Here is a 27,078-nt window from a genome sequence, read left to right as displayed (position 1 = left end):
GCCTTGCCAGCCCGTCCAGGTCACGGTTCTGGTCTGATTACTGGAGGAAGAGGGACAAGCAGGCTTTCCTCAAACTGCCCCAGACCAGGGGTTGGTGTGCCAGGCATCTGCTCTCCCTTGGCCTCTCCATTGCCCCAGTCCATCTCAGTTTGCTGAACTGGAGACCAAGGGGCATGGGGCAGACACCATGGCCAGCTAGCTGGCAAGGGGGTGAACTTCTGTAGGCTCACTGGGCTCTCCTGGGGGAGAGGGCAGACTTGGCCACGCTTGTTTCCACAGCCAGGACCATACCTCTGGCCTTTGGGCTCTGCAGTGGCTTCTTTACAGTGCCTGTTACCTGGCTTGGAGCTATGTATATGGAGAAACGTGTATATATAGTGTACTTCCTTCTGTTTTCAGGTGTCTTCAGATCTTCTGAAATACCTGATAGCAGGTAGATTCAAGAATCTGAATGTAACAAGTTTTTTTTCCAAATGATATAAAAATTTTTGTGGAGCACAAATAAACTCTGACAAGCCCCTCTCCCCCATTTTCCCTTCTGACTAGATTTCCACAGGGACGGCTGGGTTAATTCTCATTATAAGGGCCTTGCTTGCCGAATTACAGGTTCTGTTCCAAGGAATAGGAGAACTCAAGTAGTTGAAAGAAAAGGAGTCTAAAATCTTGCATAAAGGGAAAAACCCCCAACATTTTCTTTGGCTACTTCTGCAGAGGTAGCAAGACCATTTCGACTGGTTGAACATCAGCACAGGTTGCCCAGAGAGGTTGTGGTGTCTCCATCCTTCCAGATATTAAAAACCCAGGTGGTCATGGTCCTGGGCAACCTGCTCCAGGTGACCCCGCCTGAGCAGGGGGGCGGACCAGACATTCTCTAGAGGTGTCTTCCAGCCTCAGCCATTCTGTGACTGAAACTTTATGAAAAAATTTATCTCGAGATGGGCAGTCTGATATGGGGAACGGCAGTTCACTTGGTTAGAGATGAGTGCAGTAAAAAATAATCTAAGGTTGATTTATTTAATTGGAAGTATAGAGTGTACTTTAAAAATAAGCTGGTCTGCTAGGCTTGCCTAGTGGTTCAGGCAAGTCAATAAAAATATTATGAATTCATACCAAAGTAACAGAGAGGAAATCTCACTGGTTCTGTCTACACAAAAAACTTAAGCTGCTCTGTAACTTTAAAAAGTGCCCTAAATGCATTTTCCATGCACACATCGAAGTTGTGAGCTTACTTAAAACTTAGAACCAGAATTCGTGCTCTCGGCTTTGAACGTAAGGGGCCAACGCTCAGGATCATTGCCTTTGATCCCATAGAAAGAGTCATATGCGCAAAGAAAGCCAGGACTTGGCTGCTGGTAAGAAGTCATTTTCTGATCATGCTTTGCTCATAGCAATGGAAGTGTAAAAAGCCAACTCTACATAAGCAAAGTACTTCATGAACCCTTGCCCTCCCCGCTCCCCTTGACCTTTGCTGCCCAGTTTGGCTCCCAGAGCTTTTCCAGACATGTCTTGCTTGGGTTATATGTCTCTCCAGTGAGAAACCCAGGTTCTGAAAGCAAAAAAGTGCTGGAACTGCAGCCACAAAACCTGAACTCAAGCAGACAATCTTCCCTCTCCCATTACTACTACGCCTACTCAATGAGGCAGCCCTGTGGGGACCGGTGTGGACGGTGGCTGGCAGCCAGGGCATGTGCCAGACATCCCCTCACCTTTGCTTGTAGCTCGGGCTCATCCACAAATGGCAGCTGAAAATTCATGCCCCTAACATAAGTTCACATCAGTTTAACCTGTGTTTTGCAACACCACTGCAGGCTCCCTTTTTTCCTAAAAGCTTTCTGTTTCTCACTATTTTTTACATATTTTATTTCCTCCTCAACTTAGGAGGACTAGCAGGAAGGCTCGTCAGCAATTTACCTTGGAGATGGAAGGCAAAGGGGAAGTGGATCGCTGACAGGATATTGCTCGCTGTCTGGGCAAGCATAACGTGCAATAAGACAAAAAGCTTGGACTTCCCTTTGTGATGTTCAACTCCGAGCCAAGTTACAACTTGAGCTCAGTCCCTTCAAAACATGTCTGTGTAGATACAGCCGTAGTCCATTTTGATGTTCATGAGTCTGCAGCTGAATTAATTAATTGATGGTGCAAGAAAGATGTTTAAAGGCAGAGCTTTACCACTCATAAGTCCAAATCTACAAGATCAAATCTACAGTCTGAATTTTTTTTTTAATGTTCTTTTACTAAGGGTTTTCTCACAGATCATGCCTAATCTTGGCAATATTTATTTAGGTCTTGCTCCTTTAAATAGCTTTGGAGGAGTGGAACATCCCGTACTTTTGCAAAGACCTCCTGAAGTCAGTGAAAGCCATTTGTGGACATGGGCAGCTGAAAGAAGCAAATGCATTTGCGTGCCCTGCACAGTTGCAAGCCAGTCTGTGTTTGGGAGAGTAGTAGTATAGTATTACTGTGTTTGCTTTGGAAAGTAATCTAATCTAAAAGAGCTCAAAACAACTTGCAAATTAGGATTGTGAAAACCTCAATATCATTTTTTCTTCTGTAAGAGAACAAGTATTTAAACCCAGAAGGAGCAGTACTCAGGAAGAATTTGAGAGATTCACCTTGGCAGATGTTGCAAGGCATGGGACAGAATAGGACTAAGCTTTACCTATCGCTGTGTGAAGGTTAAGAGCTGCAATCTCTGTTAGGAGATCCAGATTTCACAACGCTCAGGTGATGGTGTAAGAGGAAGAAGGGTGTGGGCAAAACTACAGAGTGACATATGAGTAATTCAAGGCCTCACCTGTTTTCCCATCTGGAGAGCAGGGCTAAGTGGGGAAAGCAGATGGGAAGATCAGAAGTTAGAGTTTAAATGCTTACTTTTGCTGAGCTTATCTTTATTAAGGGTAATCTTCGTGGATTCGTGTTTGTTGTGTGCTTTTTGTATTTTTGGATGGATGTTTTTTAATTGAGTCAGAAGAAATAATGTCTTTAATATACCGTATCAGAACAGCAAGTCTGAGCTACTAGGATATAGCCAGCAGATGCCAGCAGTCTTTGTGATACTTTACTGTTAATTTACTTAGGATATGGTTTCTTCAATAATGTATCTGGTAGTGAACGAGCTACCTTTTTAATAATATCAAAGGGCTGGAATTACCGTCTCATTTCTGTGTGAAAAAGTCTTGGTGAGTATCAAAGGCAGATTATGACCTTAAGTAGTGCCCAGAAGTGGTATGTCAGAAAAGAAAAGTTATGATCCTAACAATGACTTTTGAAATTCAGTGAACATTATATATTTTTAATAAATATACATCTTCCTGCAATATTTGAAATCAGGAGTCGGGACTCCGAAATGAAACTTAGTATTAAGTACAGCTGAGATTGACTTCCGTGGTTATTACTGCCTGAGAAATGAGAAAGGCAGGAATAAAGGTAGGTGATACAAGCTTAATATTTTCCAAAGGTCAGCAGTTTTGTGAGCAAAATGATGTGCTTACAGTGTATTCTTCAGATAGAAATAATTTTATCTCCAGTACTAAATTTGGAATCAGTATACCCATCCATCTGCATCTGTATATGTCAAGCCTAATGTCTTGATTTAGGGATTAAATTTGTACCGTGTTCTTGTTTGGTTTTCTTCAGACTTTTGCTGTACCGCTTGGTTTTCTTCTGATGTAAGGCGGAGTCTCATTGATGAATTTGTTGTATATGTTGTCTACTGTTATCTTAATGAAAAACTTGGTGAAAGTTTGTGAAACCTCAGTATAAGAGTCCTTATGCCTTTACATGTCAGTTAGCCAGTGATATTAATATTTAAAGCAATTAATGCTGTTCCCTTTTTAATCCAAGCTAATGTTTTCTAATATAACAAAACCTAACAAATTAAGATACTGTACTCTTCTGTTATCTCTGGATGTGCAGCGTAGCACATATTTTTGTATCTTTTGAACATTTTGTAGATTCGTAGCTGAATTTCTGCTAGTAAACACATTATATTTTTGAGTCAATACTTTTCATTTTCTGTCAACACTAACATTCAAGTTATGTTTCTGCTGAATTACTCATTGTTAGTGAAGAATAATTTTACCACTTCGGTTAATATAAGAAATTGGGACATTATTAGGGTGTTGGCCTTGATGTTTCCATGACAGGTTAGCTGCTTTGATCTGGCTGTGTTGACAGTAAAATTGGGTCTTCTGCTTGGACGTGTAGGAGAAATACGTGTTTGGTTAGACCGTTATCGAATTGGAGGAAGTAACTAGAATCGGTAAAGCAAAGACAGGCACAGTAATAATAAAAAAAGAAGAGAGGAAAAAAATAAGCAATACAGGGTCATGCAGAACACTGTCGCTTTGCTGGTACAATTTATGGCTGTAAGCAGAGGTCGTGGCGTCACTCTCTGGCCATCCCAGCTCTTCCCAGCTTTGTACCAGTTTCCTATGGCCAGTCCTGGGACACTGTGTTCACTTTTGTGTGCCCCTCTTTATTTGTTATTTTTTCTACACCAGAAGAGATTAAACAGAAGAGAGTTCAGGGAGGTGTTGGAAAAATAATAGAGGGAGCGAAAGGCAAAGTGCATTAGCAAAGACTGCAGGGTGTCTGCGTACGTATATTGGCGACGCGTGTCTGAATTGTCTGAAAGTGTTTGTAAAGAGTGACCGTAAAGAGTGAAAGTGGCTTTTAATTTTAACAAAAGGCTCTCTGATTGGAAGGGATGGACCTAAGACTTCTGTCTGTGTATGATGGTGTTATCCCCTTGAAAGTGATGGGTAGGAATCTAAGTTGTGTAAAGCACCAGCAGCTGTATAATGTGGAGTGAACAACTTTGGTGGGGTGAGGGGTAGGTAGCTCCTGAAGTCCTCTCTTGTATGATTATTTTTGGTAGTTGTGACGTGTTCTGGTTTTGAACACTAAATGATGCCTTTGACCTAATTTAACTAGTGTAACAACATTGAGAATGTGGGCAGTTTACGTGATGAAAAGAAAAAAGGAAAATACTCACATTGAAGTATTTCCTATTTTTAGTGTAGTATTTTTTCTTAATTAAACACTCACAATAATATAATATTCTATTCTATTCTGTATAAATTCTATTATATATAAATTCTAGTCTATATTCTAGTTCTATTCTATATAAAGCAAAATACAGCAAAACCAGGATTCTGTTGCATTTGCCTAATATAGGCGTATATAAACTTGTAAGGGCATGTGACATTTTAGATTTTATTTCATTTTCCCTTTAAGCTTCAGACTGGCAGATAAAGTGCCCTAAAGGGGTCTTTATTCTAGTTGAAGTGCTCTGATTGCACTCGTCTTTTCTTCCCTTTCCTTTTCTTTATGGTAGCGTTGTAAGTTTTGAGGATTGTTGGGGAAGAAGTGCCATCTTTTCTATTACAGTCATTGGCAGCTGAAGCTACTCGGTGCCTTTTCAGTGATCTTAAGAATCATCAGTCAGCCAAAAAATGAGGAGTACCTCGTAGAATTGCAGGTTATGTGCACATGTGACCCTGATTCAGAAGCGTAAGTGTCTGTAATTTAAGAAACTTGTAGGACGGGTTGTGTGATCCATTCTGTGGTTGGCCATTTCACTAGCTGTCTGGTTCTTCTCTAAAAAAATGCTATTTAAAATGTTACGACAATGTTTTAGAACCTTGTGTTTTAAAATCACACAATATCAAAAAAAACCCTGAACTGTGAATAACTATATGGAGGTTGTAGATTGGTCAAAGCACGAGAGGTTACATTTCAAGACCAATATGCTAGGAGAAGTACACAGGGAAGAAAGGGGGGAAAGCACCCCTGTCCTCATGTCAGAACTACCAGGTGTGGTCTGTGTTCCCCTAGTTGCTTGGTAGCCCAGCTGGGCAGCACTCCCCAAAATGTGGTGGCCGTACCCAGCCTTGAACGGAGGTGTCGTGGTAAAACTGCAGTGCTCTTCCCAGCTGCCCAGAGAAATCTAACGTGACTATTTCATCCTCATGAAATTTTCAAATATATCCTGGCTTCCTTAATTTCAGAATGTAGCATGCCAAGTAAAGAGCGTTCATCCTAACATTTGGACGGCATCCATTTCAACTTTCAATCTGGATCTTTTTCTAATGGAGAGGTGTTCACAAAGAAGGCAGATTAGGTGCATGGGTTTTCCTATCTTCGCATCATTCTTTATTGTCCTTAAATATTTTATTTAATTTTTAGGGTCTAGGCTGTTCTGCTTTAGTCCTTACAAGTAAACATTTCAGAAGGTTATGTGAGAAGGCGCGGTTACAGTACAGCATGTTTATGCTCTTGGACTCTTACTGTCACTCTGGAGCCACCACTCACAGCTGCTGAGATGCCACAAGGATCACTAGCTTCCATTTAATTTTTCTTTTAAAACCACTCGTGAGCTTTGCAGGTGTCTGCGCAGAGTGGCTGGCAGCAAACTGTTATAGGCAAAGTCCTTACAGACAAATGGCGCTTTGAATGGACATGGTATAAGCGTGTTTTTCATAACCTTCATTCTCCCTTCCTACTCCCCGGAGGAACTTCAGGAGCCTAACGGTGAACTTGGAAGCGTAGCATTAGAGATAAGATACACACGGAAGTAGCAATAATGAAGGGGAGAGTATTTTACCACAGTCAGTGATTGTCTGGAGATGAATCCCTCCACAGTAAATTCTCAGTGTGTTGGGAAGTCATCTGAAAATGTGTAGGAAAAATAGGAGCAGTTTACCTGCCTGTTATAATTCCAGTGTTAGATTTACAGTGCTCCTTTCCTGCCTGATTGCCAGTACGGAGCGTTTCAATGGGCCACATTGTTTGGGAGTGTCGTACAGTAACCCGTCAAGAATGACAAAATTGCCACGGCGTGTTTGTGTTGTGTCATCCAAATAAAAATCCCTCTTCCATTTGTTCCTGCATATATTTAAGATTGTGTTTACCCATTTGTATGTCTTTAAATGCTGCTTTAAAGACGTAAGAAAAGACATAGCCTTTCTGAGATCTTCTAACACATTTTTATCTAATCATGGCTATTTTCTATAGCTTTTCTAATTTTTAACACTTTATTAGGAAAAAAATGCACGTAAGTGATTCAATTTTCAGCGTGGTCTGTTTACCCATGTTAGAAATTATTCTTTAACTCTGTGTGTTTGCTTTTTTAAGGTTATCATGACTCATTATTTACTCATGGGTAATCATCTTCAGTAAACAGTGCATCTTGTGAGAGCTAATACAGAGCCTCGTGTGTATCAGTTGGAGAGAGAGACCCTTCGATTCAAAAGCTCCTGCCAGCTGTCACCCCCCCAGCTAATATCACCTCATAATATAGAGCTAGTTACAAAATACCAAAAGTAATGTTTGTGTTCAGAGAAACAGGAAAGCTTGCAAATAAACCAGCACTCAGGAACATGCATGACTTCAGGGCTGCAGCAAAATACACTCAGGCATGTAGTACTACAGATTTCTATTTTGTATCTGATCTCTTGCTGCTATGTTTGGTTGGGATTTTATGCTTTTTCAATTAATGAAAGCAAAAAAATGGCGTAAAATAGAATAACTTAATCCTGTCCTTTTTCTGTTATGAGAAGGAGATACGCTCTGTCTCTATTCCCAGTTACCTTCCCTTAAAACGATAGTGTAGGTTTAGATTTTGAATCATTCCCTGGCTGACTAAGTGTTGACTCTCTCGTTTTGTCTCCTATTTATAAAAGAAGTGAAAAGATTTAGCTCATGGATTTTTCATACAGACTGCAGGCGTACTGTTTGGGGCCCAGTGCTGTCCTCGGTGACGAGTCGGTGTCACCAGTTAGCTGCCTGAGTCAATGGCAGCGGCGTGAACGTATTTCAGCGTAGTACTGAGACTTAAATGTTATGTTTCTGTCGTGTCTATGGGGGTAAGAATTAAGCAGATGATAGATAAACTGATTATAAAAATAGATAGGAAATAGAGGTTCATTTTCCAGTCCAACATGCCGCTGCCAGTACTGAAGCAAGAGTAAAGCCATTACTCACTGCCCTGCGGGTGCTGCACCCTGCAATGAACGAGTCCCATATTTTTTAAATATCTAGTAACATCATGAAAAACTGAAGTTGAAGCAGCAGTTCAGATCTTAATTAGTGAAACTGCCTTTCCTTCTGCGGGGCTGCCAGCCAGAAAATCTGATTATATTTTAAACTTCCCGAAACGGACTTTGCCTTTCTGCTTCTCAGGATCTGTCTGTGAAGCCAAGGTGGCTTCGCGAGGAAAGGTGTAGTATAAGAGGCAGCTTTACCTGCCTTCATCCACAGCTTTCAGGTTGGTAACATCCCTCTGAAGTTTCGCTTTCAGGGCAGCCCTTACCCCTGTATTCTTTCAGCCTCCAAGATTTTCTGTACTTTGTAGCTAAAAGCCGAGTTAACCTTTGACCAAGAATTTCAAAACCACCTGATGGAAAGCCCTTCCCTTTCTGCTGACCGATAAATGGAAAATTCTCCTCTGCCTATAGGGCTCAAAATGCCTCAGTAGAAAAGACCTGAGGCTTCATCAATCCTGAATAGCAGTTTTTCTGGATAATTCTTTTTCGGAGGAGGCATCCCCGTTAAGTATTTGAAGCTCTTCCTTGCTTTCTGACCCAGAGAATAGAAAACTGGGCAAAAATAATTAGAGAGAAAAACGTTAGTAGCGCGACTGTGATGTGAGGACCTTACCCACAGCTGGGGGTCTGCCAGGTAAACACGAGATTGCTCTCAGCCTTACCAGCTTGAGACCTGTCTGAAATAAAAGAAGAAAGCAAACCCAAAGAAAATGAAAGGGAAATACAGCCCCCCCGTGCTTTTTTGGGCTGTAAAGAGGAACAAATTCCCTTTGAGCTGAGACAGCTTAAGGTTGTTTTGCTTCCCGTTGCTTGTCTAGTTCAGCATCTGTTTTCTGAAAAAGGGCCGAGTGTCAGTTGTTGCTGGTTTCTCAGTCTTCTCCAGCCGGTGGGCGTGGGCCGTCTTCTCCCCCCCTGTGTGCCATCTCGATGGAAGACAGAGAACATTTTCTGGTATAAGGGTAGATGGTATATTTTATATTTGAAATTCCAGTCACTGCCCCCTGCATGAGCATCCTGAGGTTTCTGAACGAGTGTGTTAGCGGTTTCATGGATTTCTGTCCTCCTCGTGTAAATGCTTTTCGAAACTGTCTCCCGATCCTGTGGCTGGGGAGCTGACAGGCGCGCTCATGTGCTCTGCTCTGTCTCCGAGGGTTTTGTCTGGGGGGCAGCCAGGCATCGGTACATCCTAGGAAAGCCCATGCCGGGCTGCGCAGTGAGTTAGCACGGTGGCCACTGCTGTGTCACATCCACCCCTGTGCTCCTGCCGGAACGCTTCACGCGGAGCCAGCTTTCCATCAGATACATGTGGCAGCATCAGCGGCATGGTTCAGCAGATGGGCAGTTCTTCTTCTTCTTGGGGAGAAGGAGACTTCCAGGCTGCATCCCACTCTGCAGAGCTGGTCAAGCGGTTGGCGTGACTCTTGCATGGGCAGGTAGCCCGGCTTTGCTTGTATGCGGTATGCTCCCAATTCCTCAGATTGGGAAAGTCAGGAGATTTCTGCTCATGGTCCAGCTTTGAAAGCATCCGCATAGGACAGTTCTAATACCCTTTCAGGAGGCGGTATGTCCCTGGAAGCGACATTCTGTCTAGCGCAGGCAGCGCTGTTTATTGTGGGATACACAGTGTGGGAAGGCAGGCATGACACGAACTATCTGTTACTGTCAGGATAATGCAAGATAGGTCTTTTAAGAGAAATCATAAACATGTTTGGCATATATACACAATAAAGTGTCTCCTGTAAGACTCATTCTTCCAGTGTTGCCTAATCAATTTGGTAGGTTGTTTTTGAAGGTTTGATTTCTTTTATGCTTTGCATCTCCTTCTGGTACTCAGATGTCTGGCTGATGAGGTCTTTTGATGCTATGTGCTGTATTTATAGCCCTTATGAACTTGTCTTGCAAAATCACTAGATTGTAATCACTCACTTCTTTGAGGACTGAATCCTAAATATGCAGACTTGTTGGCACTTAGAGAGCTTTATTTGTCTATCAAAATACATTAAAAACAAGCCTGTCTATCGGAGCGGACTGTCTTGAAAGGGTTAGGATTAAGAGATCAGCTTTACCCAGCGGCAGCACTGAGGTGGATAACAGGAGATGGACAGGACGATTGGGAAAGAATTAACTATGAATTTAAGTATTTTGGAGTTACAAACTGATGTTTTACCAGGGCAGGTCTGTCATTATCTGTTTCACTCTTTCTGCGGGCAGTTCCTGATCTCTCCAAGTCTGCTGCTGCATGCCATTTTGAAAACCTTTTCAAGGATAATTGCTGCCGCAAAGGTAGATATTCTTACATTCTGTATGATGCCTGGGTTATAAAACTGGTGATGTCTCGCACTACCCATTTCCTTGATTTTTCCCTTTTCTTCCTGAAATTTAGAAAAAGAGGTGTTAGGGAATCACACTGATAGAATGGATTGACTGCCCTTGATTTTTGAAATCCCGGCTTTTCTGTGTGGAATTTTTTTCTTAACCTTTTGAATTATTTTCTGTGGAGAGTTAAACTTCTCAGAGAGATTGTTAGACATAGAATATGAGCCGTGCTAACTGAACAAATAACATTTCCTACTGAAGCCTGTCTGAATTGATATCTGCGTGGCAACATAAACACAGAACGGAAGAAAACAGGAGTTTTAGAATCTCAAGAATCTGATAAGTCCCCATTCTTTTGCTTCTAAAATATCTTAAAAATGGAGAGAAGGCTGATAAGGCGCTGTGTTGGAGATAGGCAATATAGTGTACGAAAGCAAAAGTTTAGCTTTCGGCTTGCATAACAGGGGAAAATGTCACTGCAGATTGTATTAGTGGCACTAAAGGCTTGTCTATTAAAAGCGATTTGTTTTTTTTTTCCTGCTGACGTATAGAGCTGCTGTCTTCTGTGCTATAGCGTTAAACCAACACAATTTCAGCTACGTTGAATTTATTTTATTTTTTTTTCCTCCCCAAAGTCTATGTCTGTCAGTCACTTTACCAAACTGGCTAGGAATTACGCATATAAAAGTTGTGCAACGAGGAAGCGGGCTGCTGTCCCACCGCTTTCTGCTTTTCAGTAGCTTTTCACGTGAACGCAGGATTTTGTGCTGTGCAACAGGAGCAATCACACGTAAACTCAGGGCAAAGCAGAACTGAAGAGTTTTGAAATGTCGTTTCTTCAAGCCTTGGGCGGGCAGACTGCTGCTTATGAGAGTTTTGCTGGGTAAATTTTTTTGGATTTTGACCCTTAGCATTTATATTCCATGGTAGGAATATGATATGTTTGGTTTAAAATCCTAGAGGCACAGTGCTTGAAATGGGCTGATGTTGCATACATGCGACCACGTTAAAAAAGTAGGCAAGCTTTTGTTACCCCTATTTCAATTTTTCTTCTAGAATACAGGCAGATGATGTTTAATTTGTGAGAAATCTATAGTAGGATTTTTCTCCCCATTTAAGAGAGAGCCTTATTTTTGTGTGGTTTTGTTTTTTAAACTTCTCAGTTGAAAATTTTTGCTGTGGTGTTGTGTTTTGTTTTGTTTTTGGAAAGAAACCAGCCAAAGTGGGCTTTTCATTCTCTCCAGATTATGGTGCCACTCTGATAATAGTTAGGGAATTTATTTTTTTCTGGTTTTTGATACTAGATACAGGGTCTCAATTTTTCAAAAGTGACTCGTGATTTGGCATAAGGCCATTTTAGAGTGCATAACCTAAAACATCTGAAAGATGGTATTCAGTTCTTACTGGAAACAAGGTTCCATAAAAGACACTTCAGTTCGTCAGCGAAATGCCCAGGCATCCAAAATCAGCACTCGTATGTGCAAATATAGATTATTAGATTTCCATTCAGGCTGTGATTGAAACCTTTTCATAATTTGAAAAAGTTACAAGATGAAAAGCAAACAAATTTTTACATCTAGCTCTAATTACATAATACAGTGTAATGTGATGATATAATTTAGGATATAATGTCATTTATTATAAAACGATTGCATTATTGCCTGTATTGTTGCAAAGGGAAGGCAAGCAGGAGTAACTAATGGCTAGACAGTATCTTAGATATTGCTAATTTTTATGCTACAGTCAGGCAGAGGGTGTAGTTGCATGGTTATAAGCCATTATGATCTTGGTTTCCTAAATTCTGGACAATTCTAGCTGGAAAATAGGAGTCTCTATAATTTTCTCTTTGCAATCCTTACAGCACTGTGTACAGCACAGATTTCAGTGGCTGTTTCTCCTTTTTTTTGCTTTTAGCTGGTGATGGAGCTGCCACCAACAGGTGATTAGGGAACAGCAGCCATCAGTTTGTCAGTCTGTGATTCCTCGGGGCTGTAGCAGGGGGAAGCGGCAGGAAAGAAGTTGCTGAGTGGCCTGACATAAAAGAAAAGGGTAAATCTTAACAGAGCCAAGTGTAAAACCTAGGAAGGGTTCTCAAAACAGCAGCACCGAGATCAAAAGTGCCATTGAATGACAATTTGTACGTCAATAGGGAAAAGCAGAGTGCTGTGTTTATTCCTGCCAAGGAGACATTTTTCAGATTTTTGTCATCAGTAAATACCTGTGAGGATCACCTCAATCAGTACCTTGTCACCAAAATACAGCTATGAAGACTGTAAGCATGAGCTGCTTGGTGTGTTTCATTCCCAAACACTGGACTTTGTCTCTTCACTGCTATAACAATGGGGAAAATCATTTGAACATCATAAATTAACAAGTCTGATTTCAAATAGATGAGACTATCAATAACAGCCGTCTTTTATGTTTACAGCATCACTTTCAGCATAGCATAAAAGGAGAAATTAAAAAATTATTTAGGAGTTTGCCATGGATGCATCCTATGGGACAGGTTTATAGTTCATTATTGTTTTGAGTGAAGAAGCCAGGTAAAAAATCCAATGAAATCTAAAATGGTTCCATGAAACGGGCAGATGTTCATCAAAATAACATGATAAGAACTGTCAGCATTTGGTGGAAGATGTGTTCATAGTTAATAATTTTGATTCTTTGTTGGTGAGGAAACCACAGAATATTCTGTCCAAGTTGTTAAAGATGCCATCCAAAACATTACCCAAGATTTTGATTAAAACAGAGTATGCCTTTTGTACAATGAGATGTTATGGCTGGATCTCATTAACGATGAACAATTGGAACCATGGGAGAACAAAATAAAATAATGATTCAGATAAGTTATAGAGCTTTTCCATTACATAGTCCATATGACCAATCCCAAATACGAAAGCCATGGATTGAGCCTGAAATAAAAAAAACAACCAACAATATTGAAATTTTATATGGAATGAAACCTCTTCTTTTGTAAAATAAAAAATGCAGATTTCTAGTCCATTGTAACTTAGCTGCAGCATTCAGTTGCTTTGTCATATTGTACTTCTGATGCATTTCATAGAATCATAGAGTCATAGGGTTGGAAGGGACGTCTGGAGATCATGTAGTCCAACCCCCCTGCCAGAGCAGGGTCACCTACAGCAAGTTGCACAGGAACGCGTCCAGGCGGGTTTTGAATGTCTCCAGAGAAAGAGACTCCACCACCGCTCTGGGCAGCCTGTGCCAGTGCTCTGCCACCTGCAAAGTAAAGAGGTTCCTCGTCATGTTTAGGTGGAACTTCCTATGCATAAGTTTGTGCCCATTACCTCTTGTCCTGTCGCTGGGCACTACTGAAAAGAGCCTGGCCCCATCCTCCTGACACCCACCCTTTAAGTATTTATAAATGTTGATAAGATCCCCCCTCAGCCGTCTTTTTTCCAGATGAAGAGACCCAAATCCCTCAGTCTTTCTTCATAAGAGAGGTGTTCCAGTCCCCTCATCATCTTTGTAACCCTTTGCTGTACCCTCGCCAGCAGTTCCCTGTCCTTCTTGACCCGGGGAGCCCAGAACTGGACACAGTACTCCAGATGTGGCCTCACCAGGGCAGAGTAGAGGGGGAGGATGACCTCCCTCGACCTGCTGGCCACACTCAGGATGCACCCCAGGATGCCATTGGCCTTTTTGGCCACAAGGGCACATTGCTGGCTCATGGTCATCCTGTTGTCCACCAGGACTCCCAGGTCTCTTTTCAGCTGAGCTGCTCTCCAGCAGGTCAGCCCCCAACCTGTACTGGTGCATGGGGTTATTCCTCCCCAGGTGCAGAGAAGAATTCCTTCCTTATAACCAGGAAGGAAAACAAGTATGAAGGCCTTTTCTGAATGAATTAGAGAGAAGGGAAGGTAGGATATTTTGTGTCTAATATTGCCTATGGACATGGAATCATGCCTCAGAGTGATCGGGCTGTAAGACTGTGAACCTCTGCCTGTCCCCCGCATTCTCCCCAAATTGCTTCTCTGTCCCGCTCTTCTACCAGTGGGCTTTGAGCATCTCCTTTTGGCACGCTGACATGGAAGGCTGGTGGAGGTGATGCTACCTATTCCTCCCTCCTGTCAGATCGGGACCACTCAGCTCCCCCTGCACCCTGGGTTTGCTCCACGTGCCTCTTACCACTGTGTTTCTCCCCATGCATTCCTGTTGCGCTGCTTTCCTGCAGCCCTGGCTGGTTCAGGGATCTGTGCCAGAGGTCAAAACATCATAATTAATATATTAAGAAAAAAGGTTCTACATGGGAGGCATATTACTCGGGGTATTGGTGTCTTGTTGCATTGGATCTGAATTTCTCTTGACCATCTAATTAATCATAATGCCTGCCTGCATCAATGCAATTAATAATAAACTAATGCATTTTTTGTCATATATAGCACTAACAGCTGTTCCCGTGTGTTGAAGGGTAACCTTAAAAATCCAATGCATAACTCTGCATGACACCAATAATTAATTATTTACAAAATTTAAACTATGATAATGAATCACTGATCTTAGAGAAGTAGTTTGGGAAAGTAATTCCAGTTTTATTTACTATAGTTTCTTGAATAACAGTCAGATTCTTCCATTTTAGGTTAACAATAAGCCAGTAGGGTCAAAAGGATCTCAGGATAACTTTATACAAAATGTTTTGACTTTGTTTGTGATTCCCAGCTCAATGTTTTATTGCGAGGAGGTGTAGAAATCTTCTGACTTAACAAGAACAGAAATCATGGTAGCCATCGATAACTAAATAAAGAATGTGCACCATACTGGAAAATAACTTCTCAGCTATGTTCTGCTGATGTAATATATTGAAGTGAAACCTAACATCCTCTTTAATTCAGACAGTGGGATGCTTGAAGCCATCTTTGCTTTTGCGTTTCTCTAGTCTTGGGGCAAGCTGGCTGGCAGTTTGCTTCAGAGCATCCTCTGACACAGCTGTAACCGCTATGGGTCCCCCACAGGTCTCTGGTGCACAGGGAGTGCCTGTCCTCAGGAGGCTGCTGGTGAAACAGGAGCTCCAAAATACTGTCTGCATCCACCATAGGTTGGGGCATTCCACTCCTGTGTGTCCAGGTGCCTTTCTTGTCCATGTAGACCAGCACAAAGGCAAGAACGTGGTCTTTGTCCCTGGCAGCATGCTACTCAACTAATGCGTTGTTGTTCCCGTGCTGATGGCACTTGGTGTCGGCAGTGAGCCTGACCTGTAGCCCCAGTGGGCTCATTGGTCAGTTGTTCTCCTGCTCCTGCTCGTCATGCAACCGCGCGGCTCCTCGGCGGCAGCTGGTGGGGACCGCGGGCACCAGTTTGTGGTCTCTGCTGCCCTTCCGCTGCCAGGACTTGCAGCAGCTGATGTGCTTTGGCTGGTTGCTGGAGGACCTCATCTACCTTTAGTGTGCTTTATTGCTTTTGGGCTCAAAGTTTGCTCTGCTCGTTTATCATCATTTGCTAACCGTAGAACCGGTACGTGCTACCAACTTCAGCCTGTGTAGGAGAGCTTGGCAGAGACTGCAGGCATCCTTTAGGGATGACATACATTTTAAATCCCTTTTATGGTAGTGTTAAAAGGGTCCTTAGTGTAAGTGGTGATAATGCCCAGAGGATTTCTTAAAAAAAAATTGTTTGGCGTATAGTATTTCTTTTAATATATCCTTATGCATAAACCCTCTCAGTATAATTACAGCTTTGTAAATCCCCATTATTTGTTCTCTGTTTGTAACAAAGGATTTGTCTGTTGAGTTACAACTGCAAATACCTCATAAACCCGGCAGCTGAGTATTATCTGTGATATACTGGGGGAAAAAACAAGTGAATACTGTCTTTCTAAAAATACGGAAATGTAAATGAAGCCTTTTTTGTGGACCATCCAAAATGGGGAAAATACCAGTTTCACATTCCCTGCTAGTTGTGCATTCAGAAGTCTTCAGTGTGCATGATGGCAGTTTTGAATTTGAGTACTTTGATAGATTATTTTTTTTTCTGATTTCCTTTGGTAGAAATAAACATAAAAGGCAGTTGCAACAGATTGGCTTTGGTATATTACTACATAGTTACTAAACAAATGTCTAAATCTGTCAGTTTGTCTCTTAATCGGAGTTTAGCCCAATTCCACCTTTCAAAAAAACCTGGAGCTTTGGCAGGCTTGACCTTAGCTCCAGAAAATAAAGCAAATATAATTTCTTAAGGCTTCTATCCTGTTAGCTTAGCCACAAAATCTTGATTCAACAATATTTTGAATTTAGTCATAGTTGGTTATCACTAGCAAATGATGTCGTTGTCACTAGCAGCGTTTAGCACCACCTCTCCACAAATGATGAAGAGAAGTTAGGCAGCTGCAGAGACTACTTAAACGTAATTGTGTTACAGTGAAGATTTATATTTGCTGTATATACTGGGCAGAGGGAGACATTTTCCAAGGCCCTTCTTAGAAATACCTGTTTCTGTTTCATTGTCTATTTCTTGTATCGGCAACCAAACCTGCCACTTGAAAAACGCTTTGCAGCGGAATTGCTGGCCTGATGATTATACAGTGTTGTTGCACAATGCTCCTTAAAAACCTTTACTGTACCATAAATAAGAAGAAATCACTCTCCTCTCTAAGCCTGCTTTCACTGACTTTCAAATGGCAGATTTCCATTTTATTTGTTCTTCGGGTCTTTTTCATAGCTTTCAAAATGTATGCAAGGCTTAAGGACATAACTCCTTGCTCAAAACCTGCAGTCTGCGCCACAGTTCTGAACTGTATTGGGACGATTTACTGGGATATATTTGAGGGCACGTGCTATACAGGAAGAGAAAAAAAAAGAAGAAAGAAACGTAACAATAATCTTAAAATCAAAGTTTTTGATCACAAATCACAGTTAATGTACTAGAGACTGGTTCACCATAATTTTTTCCCCATTAGGTGCATGTGTTAAACCTCTTCTTTCATAGAACTTTCTTGCTTTAATTTCGGATAGAATTACCATGAGAGCTGCAATCCAGTGTGCAGGTATGATGGTTGTCATCCGCCATCCCAAGCAGAACATGGCACTACCAACTTTTTCTAAGTATTGGGGGAAGTATCACGAGTTGGAGGCAGCCAGGCTTTAAGCTCTGGGATGTGTTGGATTGGGACTGGCACCCTGAAAAAGATAACATAACAAAGTCTGTCGTGTTTTATTCCAGGACTCAATAATGAATTCACTGGCTGGGCATATTGTGCAGCAATATTTACTATACATTCATCCTTGAAGATCCTAGCCTTTTTAATTCTGCCATCCCATAGAAGACAAACTAGGGGCAATGGGGCGATTATGTGCAGAAGAATACGTGCTTTCTGATACAAGGTTTGAAGGTCCAACTCTTATCTCTGATGTAGTTTGTGCTTACTCAGACATATGGATAATGATTAAAATCAGGCATCTGGTGTAAAACAGTCTGAATCTAAGGATGAAGTATCTCACCTTGTTCCGGCTGTCTTGGCTTGTCTGCCCTCTGGGTTCCTCTTCAGCAAGCTGAAGGAGCAGAGGACGAAACACCAGGGTGCTGTTTGCACCACCGATCTCAGAAGTGGTGACTTCCAGCAGTAACTGCAGTATGTGGTGAAACACATGTGGGATGAATACCCCTAAGTCCCCAAAACTTTCCACTTCACCATCTTCATACATTGCATTTAAAGCTTGAAGGTTCCCCTCAGATTTGACTATTGCTATTTTTTTGTGAAGTTTCGGGCAACACGCAGAAAAGTGATGAGCATTGATAGTTCAAAAATAAGTATGAAGGCTTGTTTTCAACATCCTGATGCCTTTTGTAATTGGGTTTTTGATGCTAGGCAAGGTTTTCAAGCCCAAGGTGAATGGAAGGTTTCTCGTTGGCTGCAATGTGCATCGTTGCGCTTTCGGTGGCACTGGTCCAGGCCCTACAGAGATGGCATCCTTAGATACCTTTCAGAGGGAGAAAATAATGAGGGTTAGGGTATATATTGTGTTATGCACAATAAAACAGGAGGGCAGTCCTTTCCTGAGATCTGCTTAGTTCTCTTGAATTCTATGAATCCCTACATTGCAATAATACTTTCGCTTTTCCTTTTAATGGCACAAATAGTAGATTTTTTAAAAAAAGAGTGGATAAATAAGTTTGAGGACTTGAAAAAATTATTTTTGGCACAGTTTTTATTTTAAAAGTGAATTAATTTACCTTGTCCTTTTTTAAGTCAAGGAAAATTGTGGCATTAACATTTATAATGTAAATGAAATAGCAACTTGAAGGTCTACTAGCCAAAGTATATTTTAATCTTGTTAATTCATCATTAAAACGGAGGATTGGAATGGAAATGCTGGCAAAACAGGACTGTAGACATTACTGTCTGTGAACTCACCATTTACCGGAGAGGATAATAGCTTCTGCATAGTGCACTCGTAGCATTTTCAGTAAAGCACCTGTGAGTTTTTAGCTCTTTAGGATGGTCTCAGGAACCATACAACAGTAGTAATGGTGATTATTGTTTCCTCATTATTCCACCTCAGAACAGTTGGATCAAGCTACCTGGCTGAAATTTAAGACTTCTTAGACCAAGGTGGAGGACTGTCATCCAAAAAAATCATTGAACTTTATGATTTCTATGACAACCAGTCATCAAAAGCAATCGTAAATGGCGGGTGAAGAAAGAGGAACGTGCCTGCACATTCAGCTCTTCCTTGGGGAGAAGGACAGACATGAGGCAGTGGCTCTGTGGCTGGTCACGCTGGTGGGGCAGCAGCGCACAGACCACATGTTCCTCTTGCAGTTGGCGGTTATGTGTGGGCATCTATGGCTGTGGGTGGGGTTACATGCAGTTTTTTGGCAATGATGGTTACTTTTTAATCTCTACATATGCCTTATATGGATATATTTTATGTGTTTCCTGCCTTCCAGCTAGGATCTTGTCTTTGCTGTCCAATCTAAACACAGGCTTTCTGCTAGCTTTTTATCCTGCAGTGAGCGTATACCCACATGATAATTACGATTAGCATTGTACTGGTAGTAAACATTCTCAGGATGCATCTGTAGGTCCCAGCGTTCAGACTGTGCTCACAGGCATATCCACAGCCTCCCCGCGCCCACAGAGACCGAGTCTCCCTAAGGAAGCACCAAACAATCCAAGGCATGCTGTGTAGAGTTTCAGAAATGAAAATGCCTGTCACAGATTAGACTCTGGCACGCTGCAGTCATGGCTTTTTGCTCTACAAAGTGCATGGCACAACTTGCTAACTACTGCAAGTGCTGGAACTGTGAAATCAAATGGCCTTGAGTCAAGACTGGTGGGGCAGGAAGAATTAAATTATGTTTCTGTGCCAGCAGAGTTCCTTGCATCTTGAGCAAGAACTTTGCTGAGGGAGGTCACTGAGATTTTCCCTGTTGGTTTTTTTTTCTGAGTTGTTTGGGTTTTTTTGGTTTGTTTTAGGTTTTTTTACAGACAAGCATTTTAATTCTTAGCTGCTAAACAGCTAAAAAACTGAAAAGCCAAACTTACTGGAGTGGCATTAGGAATGAATTTATCTCCTGGTCAGGATTGTTGGTCCTCCACCCCTTTGTCCTTTCTTGGCTCTGATGGAGTGAGATGGAGTGAGAACTCGGTGGCCTTTCCAGGCTTGGTTGTCTCTCAGTGATCTTTTGTGAAAAAGGAAATTGCAGTTGTTTTGCTCAGTCAGTCTCCTTGTGGACCTCTGACCATCAGAGCATCCTGTGGGGACTACAAAAGTAAACTGAAGCAAATTCTGGGATGATGGTGAACCTGTCTAGAAGACTGAAAAGATTTTAATCTTTTCGTAACTTTGAAGAATTTTCCCCTCGTTGTTTCTTTCTAATTTAAGAGGTCTGTGAAGGATTTCAGGAGCCTAAAAGTAATTTTTAAGAGCGTTAATAGGATTTTGTTGGATAATAATATATGTAGAAGAAGAAGAGTCTCTCATATGACATCTGTTCCCTAACATGATATCTGTTCAAAGACTTAGGCAGGATATGTCGTTTATATCTAAGTTTTGTGAAGTGCATCTGGATGCCTTTTCTCCTACTGTGTTCTGGATAAGTGCTGAATCATTTGGAAAGAACTTATTTTACCTAATTGGGTGTATTCATTATAGGGATCAAACCCACATTTTGGTTATGGCAAGATACGTTGCTTTATCTTCAGCTTTGCAAATTCTGATAAAAAGCATGCAACAGGAAAGATGAAATAACAATGACTGAGACTAAAAGGAACGCTTTTATGCGTACAGCTCCATGCAGTCAAGAATGTTCTAAGTCTGGTAAAGGGGGATATTTTCATCTACATCTATTCTGCTGTCTAATCAATTTGGCAGTATTAGTTTTCTGTGGTTCGCCTGAAGTCGGTGGCGAGTCTTCTTTAAGAAGACTTGTGAACAGCATTGATAGCAAGGTACATTGTTAAAAAAATCTCTGTCAGTAGTTTTTTTGTGCGTTAGTATTTACAAAAGAGATTCAAGAGGAGTTATTCTGGAAAAGATGGAGCTTGCAAAAAGATTTATGGTTTTTTTGTATCTGAATTGAAAGGATAATGGTAAATACCTTGCTGAAATTACAGAGCCTTTTGTCTCTGAGTGTGGACAGTTGTCTGCTTAGTTTAACTGAATTGTATGGATGTGCTTTTGAGGCAGTCTGCTAGAATCTCTCCGGAGCGCATTCAAATTTAACACATTTGGTGACTGGCAACAAGTACTGTTTTTACTGTAAAGAGGCATATGCTTAGAAATATGACACATCCGAATATTGCAATGAAAATGTCTTCTTTTTTTTTGTGTGTCTGTAGAGATCTTCCCCTCCATTTAAGCAAGGAGGTCATTTAGCATGAAAGCAGTGCAAGCAGTTAACAGGAAACGTCATATTTTTATGTGAAAGCAAAGAGCCCATGTGAAACTCTTTGCCAAGGTGACAGGGGCAGATAAGGCAGGAAGCCTGACGTGTCTTCTGCAGGGAATGTTGAACACTCACTTACCCACTGTGGTTTCGGGCGTGCTGGGGTGGGGTTATCTCCACTTGGATAGAAGCCAGATCATCTGAAGACAGAGAGAAGCTTCCTGCTACCTGATGGAGAACAATAACGGGTCCTTCTTCCTCTAGGATGTGATCCTCTTGGACAAACGTCTACTGAGACCATCAAGCTAGGCAGGCAGCAGGGCCTGTGAGAACGTATGATGGGAGGTGCTCATGGCCCTCATTACAGCTTGTCCTGTTATCAACAGCTAGATCAGATCAGGGAAACTTATGCAAACTGTTTCTTTAAGCATGCTAGGATTATTGTTTTTTTCCTGGGAGTCATAAACCCTGCCAAAGTCAGCTTTCCTTCTTTTAAAAGAACGTAGGATGAGTTAAATATGCTTTAAAGCAGCCTGTGCTGTGAGTGTTTCTAACATAGAAATACTTTGCTTCAAAAGCTGTGGATCTTGTCACAAGTCCAGGATGACTTTCAGTCTTCTTCAGATTTGCCTCTGTACCTGCTTTGTGGTTAAAACAGTCTGTCCTGTCAGATGTTCCCTTCCGGGCCTGCAAAGAACCATTCTGGTCCCATAAACTTTGTGCTGTGGCCCGCTGTAGTATTGGGACAGGTGAGTAATAAAGAATCAGAGACATACTGTGTCCTCAGTTGCACTCTGGCTAGCTTCAATGGGTGTTTTGCATGAGAAAAGTAAGAAGGATTTGGCTCGTGCTCTAATAAATCCCCCTCAATCCTATTGAAACCCTGCGTAGCATCCAGAGATACAATACCTACTGCTTCTGTCCCTTGATGCCCGCAACGCGTGCAAAACCTTTCTTAAGTTACCGCTGGTGGGTGATCCGGACCTAAAGCCAGACGGGTAAATGTGAAGTAATCTGTTGTTCATGCGTGTTTTAATAGCCGATTATCAGAAAGAGCTCTAGAAAATTAAGCCTATGAGGTTTTTATATATTTCACTATGTACTGAAATGACCTTACAGTTATTCCTCTTCCTTTAAAGGTATACATGTATAGATATTCCCTTGTGGGAAATCAGACATTGCAAATGTCAGCTCTGATGAGCTGATTCATAAAAACAAGATTTCATGCCTTTTCTCAAAATGGATGATTAATCTAATGTATTTCTACACCTCAGGAATGTCTCTTTATAAGTTTACCCATTCTGTTTCCGAAACAGGCTCATTTTATAGGTCTCTCATTAATTACCAGGTGAATATGGTCTAAATTAAGGGAGGAGGCACTTCTACTATTCAATTAAGCTTTGCTTCCCTCAGATTGACAGATTCCCAGCCATTCCTAGAAGACTCTGTTATTAGCCCCTCTGTCCCCCAAAAGACAGTATTTTCATCGGAGAGCAGAGAATTCATCTCTTCAGCCGCCCCATTGATCGCGTGCTCTGAGGCCAGGCTTTGAATTTGACCTTGACAATGATGAACAAGGTCTCTCCTTGTTTTCCCTTCATCTGTAAATTTCTAACCGTACTGACTGATGGCTAATGAAGTGTACAGAAAGTGCTAGAGGTTGAGATGCATTGGCTGTGACTCAGCATGATTTTCTCTGCTTTTCAACAAATACCAATAATAATTGTCAGATTTTATTAGACTTGGCTTTTTGTTTTCTATTTCATGCTGTGTGTTATGCTAATTTACAGAATGTAATAAGATAAAGTGTGATTCTGTTCTTGCATATATTAGTGGCAAAAATTTCTCATTTACTTCAGAGTTACCAGAAGCTAATTCCCAATTATAATGCTGATGCCTGCAAATAGTTCTCCTTGGTTGCAGAGGACTGAACGAAAGTCACAAAGAAATGAGAAGTTAATTGATATTTTTGCAGGCCTCAAAATTCATTGATTGTTCTGAGTCATGCCAGAGCTTTTTCAGAATAGTCTTAAAGCTTACTTGTTTTTTTTCAGATTATGTGATGTATGTTGGTAAGCTATTGGGAAATGTGACATTTGGGGTGAGTTGAAGCAGGTGTTTAATGAAATGGCTCTACGCTATCATTCTTCTACAACCGCCGCTGACTCCACCTGTTTTGGGATGGAGCAGAAAATAGCTGCTTTTAAAAAAAACCAAACCTTCCAGGCTAGGACAGTCTTTGAATAGGCATACTGCAACGCAGGTTCATCTTATAATAGAAAATTTCAAGTGTCAAATAAAAGTAATAGCAATACAAATACTGGTCGTAAAATACTGCCTGCAGTGAAAATAAACCTATAAAGTGTGCCTAATCAGCCTGCCGTTTAAGTGATGAATTGACTAGATCAATTAGTTGTATTGATATTTCCAAAGCATTTGAAATGTGTGTTCAGAAACAACAGCTAGTTAAGATAGTAAATAAATAAAGGCTTCCATCCCAGAGTGTTGAGAATGATTAACTCTCCAAAATAATGGAAAGTTATTTCAGTTATGTAAAAAGAACCCTATAGTTTTGGTGTTAATTGAAGTGAAACTAAAATAATAACTTCGAAAGAACTTTTTGCAAAATGGATCTTTAATACAGATTTCTTTACTCTTTTCAGTGAAAGAACAGAAAATGAAGCTCTAATAAGGTAAGATTTTTTTTTTAAATTCCACTTTAGTAAGACATTCAAGTTAATTGGAGGTATTTTTTAACAAATATGCTCAGTATTTCAGAGTAGGTCCTAGAAATGGTGTGGGTCAGTGTGAAAGGAGAGTATTGCAGAATGAGTGTAACGACATTTGACTATTTTTTATTGTTACTAAGACACTATTTGTTCTTTAAATCGAAATAAGATACCTGCATAGACTTGGAAATTTTCTTGCTTTTAAGGAATTTACAGGTAATTATTTTTCAGCAGACTATGGTTTTCACTACTCAGACAGTTAACATCTTCACTTATAAGGAGAACTTTTTTGCAGTTTGAAAAGGAAATATTAGAGTATATGCTGATAAAATAAGTAGCGTTGTAGTAAATTATTGTTTTTTGAGATGTGGTGGTGGGACTTTATGATTTACATAGTTAAATAAGTGTGTCTGTAGAGGGGGAGTGCACTTCCCTAGGAGCGGATATTTCCTCTTCTATGTAACGCGACTGAGGCTGCTGCATTCTGGAAATGGATTCTCTGTGTGTCTGCTAGATAAGCAAAAGCAGAAGAACGTCTTTCTATATATTACCAACAGCAAGGGGTGTTAAAAAAGGGGGTTTTGTCTTTTTATTTCTTTTATTGCTAGTGAGGATACTGACATTCACGTGCTGTGTTACCTAGAAAATGTAGAAAAGGAAGCAGTTATGTCAAATAACATAAATGGTCTATGGGAGCAAGTTTTTCTGACAGGCAGCTGCAGTATAAACCTGTTTGCAGCATTACAGAAATGCATAATTACTTTTCAGTCATAGGTAATAGTTTCAATTTCACTAGCGATTCACAGGATACCGAGGAAGGGAGGTGTTTTTGGTCACTGTTTTTCTTTCCTCTCGTATTTGCCTGTTTTGGTTTTTGTCGGTGATTAAAGTAAAAGCTTGCAGCGTTGTTAGCTGGATTCCATGCACTTATTTCAAGTCAAACACCTTCCAAATGGAAGTGTGATTAAAAGGACTGGTTTTTTTCAACCTACTAACATCTTAAACCAGTAAAAGTTGATACACCTACATAAAATGTGTTCCTGATTTGCAGAGGGGCATCCTTGGAAGATGGAAGCTAAAAAAAAAATACTAGTTAAGCTATGCAAAATGTAAACTGTTTGAAACCACAAGTGAGTAGAAATGTGAAATATTAATGGAAAAAAACAGAAGTGTTGTGAAAAAGTAATGAGGTGTCATATCACGTTGTTTTGTTGTGGAAAATTTTAGAGTCATGTTGTAAATAGACAATCTAGCTCTGCATATTCTTGCTCTGTATTAGTATGTGGAGAGTATGTGCGTGTATTTGCAGTTACAAAGGTGTGCGCATATATAATATATCTCGGAGACAGCAAGATGCTGCTGTTCCACACCAAATCAGTGCGAATGACTGAAAGCCCTTCTGGAATAGTCAGCCAGCTAAGGAACTTTATAATGTGTTGAGAATCACATGGGTGGTACAGGGATTTAGTGAATGCCAGAAGAAATTCTAGTTCTGAGCGGTCTTTGTACACTGATCTCATCAGCGCCTGTGATCCAGGGAGGACACAAGTCCTCCTTCTGTCTCCTTAGCAGGATTCAGCCATACACGAGCTGGGCAAATGCTGCAAAAATGAATTAAGCTTGCTCTGTTTGTAGTTGATCACCTAACACAAGAGAGCCTTATGCAGAGCCTCTGAATGCTGCAGTAATATAAACGTGTAAGTAATATGCCTAAGTAATATAGCATGACAGCAGTAGTGGAAATTTACTCATTTTGTTTCCCAGAGTCACAACTGGAAGTATTTTCGGGTACATATTGCTCACTCCTGGATTTCCGCCTTGGCAGTGCCTGCAGAAGTACTGGGTCATTCTGTTAGCAGGATTTTTATGTGATTTTGACATACAAGTAGTAGAAAACCACCTGCCATCAGCCATCTATTTCTTTATGAGTTAACTGTAGTGTTTAGTAACTACCAATCTGGTTTGAGCTAGATTTATTAGTTAAGTTAAAAATGAATCTCTACAGATTGCAGTGCTATTTATCCCAAATTTCCAGGTCTTACAAATGGGTGATTGCTGCGAAAGCTTGTTAAAGAAGGTGCTCGGCGCCTTCCCCTCGCACTTGAATTGACTTTTCTCTTTTAGTCTCTGTAGTCAAAAGCTATCTATAGTACCGCCACAGCTGCTGTGCGTTGGATTCAGGAATCCCTGTTTTGATTTGCCAAGCTGGCAAACTGTTTATCTCAGGTAAGAGAATTTTGAGGTGTGATGTGGTTGGTATCTAAAAATATCTGTGTAGGGAGATAGGATAGGGCTCCAACAGACAAAAACACAGCAAGATAAGCAAGAGGAGTTCAGGTTGGAAATACGATACTGTAGGTGTAATTAACCATTGGAAACGCTCAGAAAGGAATGTGGTAGATCACTTGGAGTAATTAAATCAAGATTAGATCTCCTTCTGAAATATCGTCTAGTAGAGTTACAAGTTCTTGTGCTTTGTAAAGAAATTGCTGCGTGAGGTATTACGGCCTGTGCCAGGCAGGAAGTCAGACCAGATTATCCTAAGAGTTCCTTCAGGCCTTTTAAATCCACATCTCCACCAACAAAGGCTCTTATGTGGTACAGGCAGCCGCAGGATTTCCAAGATCAGAGCTGGAGCAGGTCACTCTTGTTTCAGTGGTGAAAGGTTGAAAAGTCTTTGAGGAGATCCTTGAAGAAAGGCGGTGGTGGGTACGGCGCCGCTGCCTGCGCAGGGTTTGCCTGCCCCGGTCGTAAATACTGGTGCTGAGACAACTTCTGCTCTTGTCTGAGCAGCCCATAGACACATCTTGCTGCATAATCCTCTAATATTTCACCTGACTGACTTAGTAGGTTGCATTTTGTATTGAGAGTGATAGGACAAGAGGAAATAGCCTCAAGTTGCGCCAGGGGAGGTTTAGGATGGGTATTAGGAAAAATTTCTTCGCAGAAGGGGTTATCAACCATTGGAACAGGCTGCCCAGGGAAGTGGGTGAGTCACCATCCCTGGGGGTATTTAAAAGATGTGTAGGTGTGGTGCTGAGGGACATGGTTTAGTGGTGGATTTGGCAGTGGTAGCTTAATGGCTGGACTCAATGATCTTAAAGTTCCCTTCTAACCTAGCCGATTCTATGAGAGCACTG

General features: G+C 41.1%; 1 protein-coding gene across 8 annotated transcripts in view; it reads left to right on the top strand.

The window, feature by feature from the left end:
• Window positions 1-27,078, top strand: part of THRB (thyroid hormone receptor beta) — a 177,149-nt gene that overhangs the window by 22,146 nt on the left and 127,925 nt on the right. For 6 of the 8 annotated variants that reach the window (XM_063325195.1, XM_063325194.1, XM_063325196.1 and 3 more), the window contains one exon: window positions 23,873-23,902. The exons of 1 other annotated variant lie outside the window; for it this stretch is intronic. The gene's annotated coding sequence lies outside the window, so the exon portion shown is untranslated. Of the gene's footprint in view, window positions 1-23,872; window positions 23,903-24,135; window positions 24,155-27,078 lie in introns of those variants that run through there. One more of the 8 variants, XM_063325201.1, reaches the window with a different exon arrangement.

The sequence above is a fragment of the Chroicocephalus ridibundus genome, chromosome 2 (genome assembly GCF_963924245.1).
Source record: "Chroicocephalus ridibundus chromosome 2, bChrRid1.1, whole genome shotgun sequence".
NCBI lineage: Eukaryota > Metazoa > Chordata > Aves > Charadriiformes > Laridae > Chroicocephalus > Chroicocephalus ridibundus.
This window is presented reverse-complemented; position numbering and strand designations above follow the sequence as displayed.